This window comes from Sciurus vulgaris (assembly GCF_902686455.1).
Source record: "Sciurus vulgaris genome assembly, chromosome: 9".
Lineage (NCBI taxonomy): Eukaryota > Metazoa > Chordata > Mammalia > Rodentia > Sciuridae > Sciurus > Sciurus vulgaris.
This window is the reverse complement of record NC_136469.1, coordinates 1,193,536-1,205,029: the sequence shown is the minus strand read 5'-3', so window position 1 is coordinate 1,205,029 and position 11,494 is coordinate 1,193,536.

Genomic DNA, 11,494 nt, shown 5'->3' with positions numbered 1-11,494 from the left:
TGGACCGGTGAGGAGAACGTGGGTGGTGGAACAGGTAGAAGAAATGGCAGGGTGAGCACCAAATTCTAAGAAGAAAAGCTTGCAAATGGTCGTGAGTGTCCTTTGATGGCCATCTTGAGCCATTATCTAAAACATACTGAGGCCAGGCCATGGTTGAATAAAAAGCTAGCTGTTTATAACTTAAGTCTTGGGGGAGTCCCAGCTTAGGTAAATTATGGTAGAGACAGCCTGAAGGATTTTGGGGTCCAATGAGCTACTGGTACTTCCCATTAGCCATCCAACCTTACCCAGATAGATATACAGAAGCAGAAAAAGGAGTCCCAATTTTAGCTTGTGTACACCAGAAAAATAGCAGATGGACCAAAAGCCAAAATGTCTTTTGACCTTTGGGGGTCCAGAATGGAATAAACAGGGGACTAATGGAAGCTAGAACGTCTCCACAACTACCAGAGACCAAATGGAATGGATGTGGGGGGGTGTTCTGTGGCATGCACAATGGACAGACCCCATGCAGATCGAATGGTAAAGATTGGAAAGGCAAATGGGAAAAAAACCCAGGGAACTTACCCCATATGTTGCAAATAAAGGGAAACAGGATGGAGTGGAATGGAGCAGGGCTGAGCGGAATGGAATGGAATCTCCTGCTTCATCTGAGGGAGGGTGTGGACCTCAACCTCAATGGGGGGAAGCCCGAAAACCCTCCTGGGTTTTGGCATCAAACATAAGCTCGGGGGCATGGCTAGTGGCCAAATAAAATTGGACAGAAGGCAGCCAAAGCAAGCTTTATTGGAATTTGGTTCTCAGGTGAAATTTCCAGCCCCCTGGGGTACAGGTCAGGGTAGGGAGCCGGAGAAAATCGCACATGGCTCTGGCTGCCCAGTGTCTTTATAGGCTGGGATAGGTGGGGGTTCTGCAGAGTGACAGGTGTAGGTAAATGTCAGTGGAGTTTGCCTGCCCGTTTGATTGGTTGCCATGTGGCACGCTGCCCTTTGCCTCAGTTGCTCCGCTGTCCCTCATATAGTCACTCAAATTCTGACTTAATAAATAGTAATCCTTATAATTAAAATTCTTTGTGGTAAACATTTTCTTTTGATATGAATTATGCTCTGTTGCCCAGGCTGATCTCAAACTCAAGACCTCAGTGATCCTCCTGCCTCAACCTCTCAAGTAGCTGAAACTACAATGCACAGACTACCATAGCTGGTTTCTCAATAATTTGTAAGAGTATAAAAGGGTTATGAGACCTAAATTTTAATAACCAGTCCTCTGTTCTTCTGATCGGCACCTCTCTCTTCACCTTGGTTCTTTCTGTTCTCATTGCCTAGAATGTTCTTGCCTTAGTTAAAATCCTCCCCATTGTTTAAGGTACATTGTACAGTGTACCTCCTCATTCCAGATCACTCTGAAAAGAAGCCTCCCTCACACCTGTTTCTGACATTTCACATGGAGCTAACCTTTTCTGCAAATCCTGCTCTTCACAATTGCAGGTCCCTGGCTCTCCACATAGAGCCCAGCTACACTGCCAAGATAAAATCCCAGTTTCTGGGCTCTCCACAAAGAACTGAGATTCCCTAGTGAATACTGCTGTCACAGACTCTAGTTTCCTGGCTCACCATGTGGAGCCCAGCATCACTATGAGTCCTACTATCAACAGAACCCCAGTTCCATTTTTCTGAACATAGAGTTCAGAGGCACTGAGTGCCCTCCTTTGAGAGAAACTCAGCTATCTGTCTCTCTTGTAGACCCTGGGAGACCTGGGAGTCCTTCCATAAATACAAACTCAGCTCCAGTGCTTTCCACATAAAGATTAGTAGGACAGATAGTCCCGCCATCCCTGGATATTCCCTGTAGCTCCCGGTATTTGGAGAAAAACCCCAGAAGTACTGTATATCCTGTCATTATAAAAACCATTTTTGGCTCTATGCATGGAACCCAGCACCCCTGAGAGTCCTGCTGTCACAGAACCCAATTTCCCTGGCTCTCCACATAGACCTCAGCAGGCCTGAGGACCTTGCCATCATAAAACCCAAAGTCCCTGCCTCTGGATGTACTGTGATTTAGCCTGGGGAGTCTTATCATGATAAAAACCCAGTTCCTTGCCTCTGTGCATAGAGATGAACATCCTAACATCATGGAATTCCAGTTCCCTGGCTTTCTAGGTGAATTCTTATAGGGCTTCAGTATTGCAAGGAACAAAATCTGAGTTCCTGGCACTCCATATAGAGCTCAAAAACCCTTCAACTCCTGTCATCATCAGAATCCCACCTGGTTCTCCACTGACTCCAGAAACCATGAAGTCTTGCAATCAAAAACACCAGTCTCCCTGGGTGTGGTGGCACATGCCTGTATTCCCAGTTGCTCAGGAGGATAAGGTAGAAGGATCATGCATTCAAAGCCAGTCTCAGCAACTTAGCAAGGCCCTAAGCAACTCAGTGAGACCTGTCTCAAAATCTTTCTTAAAAAGGGGCTTGGATGTTGTTCAGTAGTTAAGTACCCCTGGGTTCAATCCCCAGTAGGAAAAAAAAAAAAAAAAAAAAAAAAAAGCCCACCGGTGTGAGTTCTGCCTTCATATAACAACTGTTATCTGGATCTAATAGAATCCAACAACCCATGGAATTCTGCCATTAGAGAATACCAGTTTTCTGATTCTTAACATAGATTGCAGCAGTGCTAGGTGTCTTGCCATTGTAGCCTCAATTCGCCTGATCAACATAGTTCTCAGCAATGATGTTAGTTATGCCATCATAGAAACCAATTTCACTGGCACTCCACATAGGGCCTAGCATTGCATTGTGTTCTGCCATCATCAAATATAAGTAATTCTTCACACTGAGGCCAGCAGCATTATGGATCTTGCCATCAATAGAACCCCAGTTCACTCACTCCATTTAGAGGTCAGCAGCCCTGCAAGGACTTCCATTATTCAACCACAGTTCCTTGGTTCTCCATTGATAGGCAAGCAGCCTTTCATGTCCTAGTATCAGTATAAGCCAAGTTTGCTGGATTTAGACATAGCCCAGGAAAACTGGTACCTTGCCTTTTGTTGAACCCCCATTCCCTGGCTTGCACATGGAGCCCAGCAACCCCGAATGTTCTGCCATCATAGAAAACCAATTACCCAGCTGTACAAAAAAGTTCAGCAATTCTGTGAATTACAGCATCACAGACCCCAGTTCCCTGATTCTTGACATAGGTCCCAGCAGGCCTGTGAGTCCTTCCATCAATAGAAACTCAGTTCCCTGGCCATCCTACAAGACCTGAGCAGCCCTGTGGATCCTGACATTAGAAATCCATTTCCACAGAGAAGATCATATTCCTGGCTTCCCAATGGTATGAAACCTAGGAATCAGGTAGGCAGCTTCTCAACAAGATTGGTGGGAAAAAGTGGGGAGAGATGTTACTAAAATTTAATACTGGACATCCAAAGCATATTGGAGACTGAGGAGATTGGATATAACAAAATAAGGAAGAAATGCCCAGTGCCACAGCTGCTGCTGCAGCTGGAGACAACAGCCAGAATGGTTCCTCTGTGAGCAAATTAGAGGGGTAAGGGAATTAAAGAAATCCACATTTTTTAGGAGGCCTAATGCAAGTCTGGGTATGAAGAGTTTAGAGATCAAAAACACTTCCTGACTAAACTGAAAGGAATGCTGCACAATATCCTTGGGCCAGAAAGAAGCCACATCTCTCCCAGCTGTGGAGGACAAAGGAAGGAAGCATTTTGCAGCCATGGTGCAGGGGTCAGTAGTTGGAGGAGCTGATTCCTAGAAAACCCAAATTTGGCCCAAAATACTGGCCTGGCAAACACAGACTGCATGACATAGTGTGCCTAAGTGACCGGAAGACAAATGCGAAGAAGGGTTTACATAGGGGAATTCTGGTCATGGATACTCACCTGGCTATACCCCTCCAATTCCAATCTAGCTGCTTGCAGGACTGGCTGGGAGAGACATATGTGGCCAGGAACATTAAAGGGCAGGAGTGGGAAAGGTTTAGTTTGGAAACTGATCCTGAGACCAGAAAATATGGATCCACAGGTGACAGAGTGAAGAATAAAAAGAAAAAAACTGAAATTTTATCTCACTGAAACCAAAATGATAATTATCAAGAAAACAAGTAACAATAAATATTGGTGAGGATGTGAGGGAAAGGGTACACTCATACTTTGTGGGTGGGACTGAAAATTAGTGCAACCACTCTGGAAAGCAGTATGGATATTCCTCAAAAAATTAGGAATGGAACCACAATTTGGCTCAGTTATCTCACTCCTTGATATATATATATCCTAAAATCAGCATAGTGCAATGACAGAGCCACATCAATGTTTATAGCAGCACAATTCACAATAGCTAAGCTATGGGTTCAACTAGGTGCCCATCAACAGAACTGCAGTTAACTTACTCTGCATTGCTTACATGTACTTTGTGACCTGCCATCATGGAACTCCAGTTACCTGGTTCTCCATGCATGAATCCCTTTGTTTCATTCATCATGAATACTAGTTGTCTTCTCTCCATCTAGAGCCCAGGAGTATAGTGGGTCCTTCCCTTATATAAAATCAGTTCCCTGGCTTTCCATTTGAAGCCCTTTATTATTTTGAAGACTGGCATCATTGAATCCCATTTCTCTGTAAATCCACAGAAAACTCACCAGCCCTGCATATTCTTCATCAATAGAATGCATGTTTTGTGACCCTCCCTTTATATACCAGGAACCCTGAGATTTTTAACCAAAATAGAGCCCATGTTTCCTGGTTCTACCCATAAATGCCAATATCTCTAAGGTTCCTACCTTCATAGAAAAAAATTCCCTGCTCTCCACATAAAGAACAGCAGACCTGTGAATCTTGCCCTCATTAAACACCAGTTATGTCAACTCCATGTATAGTTCAGCCATCCTGTGTGTTCTGATATCGCAGAATCCTAGTTTCCTGGCTCTCCACATAAACATGAGCAATTCTGTAATTGCTGACATTGTAGGAATAAAGTTTCTTGGATCTGCAAGTAGACATTTACAACCTTGTGAATCCTGCCATCAGAAAACTCCAGTTCCCTGGATCTCTACCTAGAAATTAAAAGTCCTGCACATTTCATCATAGAATTCCAGTTCTCTGGCTCAACTCATAGAGTTCAGCAGCCCTACTACTCTAGCCATTCTAGAAGCCCAGATCACTGGCTAACCACATAGAGCAAATATCTGAGTTCTGTCATCAACAGAAATTTAGTTCCCTGTATTTCCACCAAGAGCACAGCATTTCTGTGATTTCTCCCATCAAAGAAACCCAGATGTCTGGCTTTGAACATATGGAAACCAGTGGTAGACCTACAATCATATAAACCCAGTTGCCTTGCTCTCCACATAGACACCAACTGTGAGGACTAATATTATACAATCTCAATTTCCTGACTCTTCACCTAGATCCCAGAATCTCTGTTGGTCCTTCCATCACAGATTCCAGTTCCCTGCACTTATTATAGAACTGATCAGACCTGCGCATCCTTCATCAATATAACCCAAACTACCAGTATCACCATGTGTTTCCCAGCATGACTAGCATACTTCTATCACTTGAGCCCCAGTTCCCTGTATATCCACACAGAGTCCACCAGCACTGGGAGTCTGTTCATCAAAGAAACCATTATCCCTGTCTCTCAAGACAGGTCCCAGAAGTCATTGGTGTCTTGCTATCACAGAACCCAGTTCCCTATTCTCTGCATAGATCTCAGTAGCACTGCAATTTCTACCATCACATAACACAAGGTGCATGTCTGTGCACATATAGTCTAAAGTCCTTCAAATCCTGCCAAAAGCAGAATCCCATTGCCCTCAAATTTCACATAGAGATCAGCAACATTGAGATTAAACTCCTGAACCTCTTGCCATCAAAATAATCACAATTCTCATGATTTCCACATAGAATCCAGCCTTCCTGGAATTGATGCCATCATAGAACCCAGTTCTCTGTCTTTCTACATAAATTCCAACAGCCCTAGGGTCTTATATCTTTGAACCCCAGTTATAAGTCAGCAGCACTGCACATTCTTCAATAAATAGATTCCCCATTCTCTGTCTCTCCACATAGACCCCAGAAACCCTGGACACATATAATCCCAGCTCCCTGAGTGTCCACTTAGAGTCTAGCCTCTGTGAAAATCACGTCATCATAGATTTTTTTCCTTTCTTGCCACAGAGACACTGGAACTGTGAGTCCTGTCATCAATAGAACCCCAGCATATATAGCTCTGTGACACTCTGATTTCTGCCATCATAAAGCCCAGAACCCTGGTTCTCTACCAGAAACCCAATATTCTTCCCTGACCTAGAATCATAGAATCCCAGTTCTCTGGCTCTCTCCAAAAATCCCAGAACCCGTGTGACTGCTGCCATTATAGAAATTTATGTAGAGTCTAACATTTCTGCACATTCTGTCATCAATAAAACACCAGTTCCCTGTCTTCACGTAAGCTCATCAGTGCTGGGAATTTTACAGAGAATTCTATGATCATAAAGCCCCATTTCCATGACTCTTCATGTAGATTCCAGCAACCAAACACATTCTTCCATCAACAGAACCCTTGTTTCCTGACTTTTCTATGTACAGTTTAATAGCCCTCTGAATCCTAAGTTAGGACTCCTGCTCTGTGACTCTCCATGTAGAGCACTTAAGTTCTTTGAGTTCTGCCATCAATATTTTTCAAATTTCATGGCTCTCCACATAGACTCAAACAGCATTTTGAGTACAGATCACAACATAAACCCAGTTCCCTGACTCTCAATATGTAGTCCAGGAGCACTGTTTATTCTACAATTGAGAGAACATGTCACCTGGCTCACTATTTAGAATCCAGAAGGTCTGAACATCTTGTGCCATCAACAGCACCCCACCTCCCTGATTCTCCACATAGGGCTCAGCATCTTTCAGTATCCTGCCATCATTAGGTGGGTCTCCATGTGAAGTCCTGAAAGTCTGTGAGTCCTGCACTTAATAGAACCCCTGTTGCTTGGCTCTCCACATAGAGTTCAGTAATTCTGCAAGACCTTCCCTCATAGAACTAAAATTCCCTAACTCCCCACATAAAGCCCAGCAGTCCTCTGTGTCCTGCCATCATAGTTTCTAGTTCCATGGCTCTACATATAGAGAAAAGAAATTCTGTGAGACTTGTTATCATATAATCCTACTTTCCTTGCTACCCACATAAATCCAAACAGCCTTCTAAGTCTTGCCACTAAAGAACTCTAGTTCCCTGTCTACACATTTAATCCACAGTCCTGCAAGTACTGTAGCTCAACAGTCTTGCCATTTGTGCCATCATAGAAACTTAGTACCTTGTTTCTCCATGTAATCCTAGTGGCCCAGCAAGTACTTCTGACAATCTAATACCTGTTCCCTTGCTCTGCATGTATAACCTAGAAAATCTGTCTGACATTTCATCAAAAACAATCCAAGTTTTGTGACTCTTCATGTACTTTGTAGAACCTCATTCCCTTGCTCTCCAGGTAGAGCCCTGCAGCTCTGCTTGTCCTACTATCAATAGAACCCCAGTTTCCTGACTTTGTACTCTGTGTGGCCTACATAGTGTCCCTGGATTATACTTAATAACCCTCAACCCTGTGAATCCTATGATCATAGACTTACAGTTCCTTGGACTTCCATGTGCAGTCCAATGCCCTGGGATTCCTAGTACATAGAATTCCAGTCCACTGTCTCTCCCATTGGAGCCAACAACTCTGGGTTTCTTGTCCTCATATATGCCAGATCCATGATGGTTGTATAGCTCACTAGTCACATGAGTCCTGTTAACATAGAAACCCAATTTCTTTGAATGCCACAAAGACCCCTGCAACCCAGGGACTCCTGACATTATAGAATCCAGGTCCTGGAATCTCTAATATGTCCCAGTGACACTGGGAGTTCTCTCATCAGAGAAGTCCCATTCTCTGGCTATCCATGAAGAATATACCTGAACAGCTATTCCAGTATTATAGAAGCTTAGTTTCCTATCCATCCACATATGGCTCAATAGTTCTGGGTGTCATGCCAACATAGAAGCCTAGTACCCGTGCTCTCAATGTAGAGGTCAGCACCCCTGAATATCCTGCAATCATATGACCCTTTTTAGACTTGCCACTTAAGAGGAGCAGCCCAGAAAATCATGCATCAGAGAACCACAGCTTTCTGGATCTCCCATAGAATGCAAGTGTTCAATGAGTCTTGGCTCTCCATATAGAGCCAAGAATTCATGAGTGTCCTGCCATTATAGTAACCCAGTTCTATAGTACTATACTAACATTCCTGTGGCTCAGGAAGTCCTGATGTCATAGACTCAGTTTATTAACATTCAACATAGATCCATGAAGACCTGGGGGTCTTCAATCATATTCTGTGCCTTTCTAAAGTGCTCAGCAGCCTGGAAATTTCTGTCATTATAGAAGATAAGTTATATGAAATGTAGACAGAGCCCAGAACTCTGCACATTCTTCCTTCAACAGAACCCCTGTTTCATAGAAGCATATTAGCCTTAGGTAATATATGGCTTAATATGTAGAGCATATTAGCCTTAGGTAACCTATGATCATAGACTCCAGTTCCCTATTCTCATAGAACTTACCTCCAGTGTATGTTCTATCTTCATAAAACACAGTTCTCTTGAATTCCATGAAAACCTGCAATACTGTTGGTCCTGCCATCTTCTACTCCAGTTCCTAGGCTGACCAGGTAAAGCCAAGCAGTCATGGGAGTAGTTTCATCATAGAAACCCAGATCTCTTTCTCCCCATGAAAATCACAGAAGCCTATATTCTGCCATATAAAGATGCAGTTTTCTGGGCTGGGGAGATAGCTCAGTCAATAGTTTGATCCCCAGCAATGGAAAAAAAATTTGCAGTTTTCTAGGTCTTAATATAGATCCAGTAGATTGTATGTACTGCCATTATAAAGTCACAACTGTGGGATGTCTTCATAGATTCCTGCAGCTTTGGGGGCTCTAACATAATAGAATCCCAATTTCCTGTTCTCCATGTAAGACCTAGCTACCCTGTGTGTCCTTCAATCAAAGAAACCTATTTCTCTAGTTCTCAGTACAGAACCTAATAGAGCTGGGTGTCCTGTCATCATAGAACATCATTCCATGGCTATCCACATAGAGATCAGCAGTTCTACAATGCCTATCATCATAGAATCTCAGTGCCCTGGTTACTCAGTTTGGTCTAAGCTTCATGTGAATACTGCCACCATATGAATTTAGCTTTCTCTTTCTCAATTTAGAACTCAATATTGTTACATCTTGCTATCCATTGAATGTAATATTCCTGGCTCTCCACCAAGAACTCTGATCATCACAAGTTCTGCAATCTTAGAACCCTAGTTTCCTGGTCTTGATCATAGATGCCAGCCCTGGCAGTCCTTCCAACATAGAAACCAAGTTTCTTTGCTCTCCACAAAGAAATCAAAAGCCTTGCAGATCCTGACACCATGGAATTTAATTTCCCTGGATCTCCAAGTAGATTCCTGAGTCTTTCTAGTAATATCAATAGAGAACACCATTTACATAACTCTCAATGTGGAGCAGGGGAATACTAAGTATATTGCCACGGATAGAACTCAAGTTCCCTGATTCTCAATGTAGAGTCCAGCATCCCTGGTGGATTGACCATTATATAAACTAAGATCCCAGTTCTCCACATAGATCCCAGCAGTCTGGTGTTCTTGCCATCACAGAACCAAGTTCCACATAGAGCTCATTGAATTGTTAATTCTGTAACCATAAAATCTCAGTTCCATGGATCTCCACATAGAACCCAGTAACTTTACAAATCCTGTCAGCAATGAAATCTCACTTTACTCTTAATACACATACAGTCCAGCAGCTCCAGGTTTGCTGTAACCATAGAAATGTAATTCTCTGTCTCTGCACATAGAGACCATCAGCTCTGAGGGTCCTTTCATCAATACAATCCATTTTCTTGATCTTTACAAAAAGCCCAAAAGTCCTGTCATCATATAGCCCCAGTCCCTTAGGACTTCCATGTAAATTCCTGCAGACTTGAGAGTACTGAAAATATTTTTTAAAAGCTTGATTGATATATATCCATGGAGAACAGCATTCCTGAGAGTAATGCAATCATAGAAACCAAGTTCCCTTCTCTCCATATTCAGACCTGAAGAACTGTGAATTCTGACATAATAGAAGCCCACTTCTCTGGGTCTCCAAGTACAGCCAAGAACATATGGGAGGCCAGTCTTTATCCAAACTCTGTTCCTGGCTCTCTACATATATCACAGCAGTTCTGGGGTTTAGGCCATCATAGAAAACATTTTCTTGTTCTATGCATAGAGCTCAGTTGTTCTGAGAGCTCTGCTATCATAGAACAACAGTTTTGTAGCTCTCAAGGTAGAGTCCAGGATCCCTGAGCATCTTGCCATAAATGTAAAGCCTCGTATTTGTTTGTTTGGTTGGTTCTCCATATACAGCTCAAACATGCTGGGAATTCTATAATCAATAGAATTCCATTCCTTTGTTCTTCACATGGGCCACAAAAGCACTGTGAGTCCTGCCAACATAAAATCAAGATCTCTCAATCTTCACCACAATAGATCAGAAAACCTGTGAATCCTGTCATAATAGAACCCCATTTCCCTAGGACACAAAAGCAACTGTGTGAGTTTCACCATTATAGAGTGTCAAATTTCTTGCTATACAAATAGAGACCAGTAGCCGAGTCCTGTGATCCTAGAACCTCAATTCCCTGGCACTCTGCAAAATTCTGCAGTGTGGAGAGTCCTGCAATCATTACTCCAATTCCTTGACTCTCCGAATAAGACTATGCCTACTCTTTCAGATCCCCTTTTCTCTGACTCTCCATGAAAATCCCAACATTCCTATCAGTTTTGTCACTTCAGAAATCCCATTTGCTGATTCTCCACAGAGACCCAAGTAGCTTTGGGCATCCTGTTATCAAAGAACCCCAGTTCTATGGCTCTCCACATAAAGTCAGACAGCTTTGGGTATCATGACACCATAAAATACAATTTACCAGGCCTCCATGAAGAGCCATGCAGTTCTGGGAGGCATGCCTTAATTTAAAGCCCATTACCTGGATTTCAACATACAGCCCAGCAGCCTTCAAATACCTATCATCATAAAATCCTATTTCCCTGACTCTCAAAGTAGAATCTGTCAGGCTTGCATGTTCTGCCATCATATAATGCCAGTTGCCTGTCTCTACATGAAGAGCCACCAACAATAATCACCGTTCTAACAAAAGAAACTCAGATCCCTGTTTGGCCATATAGCATTTAGAAAACCTGGGATTCCCACCATCCAAAAAACACAGTGCTCTGTTCTGCTCATAGAGCTGAGCTGACCAGACATCATGAAAACCCAGTTCTCTGGTTTTGAACATAGGATAAATCAGTCATATGAATTTTGCCATAATAGAACCAAATTTCACTTTCTTTCCACATGGAAACCAGCAGATCTTTGAAACCTGCCATC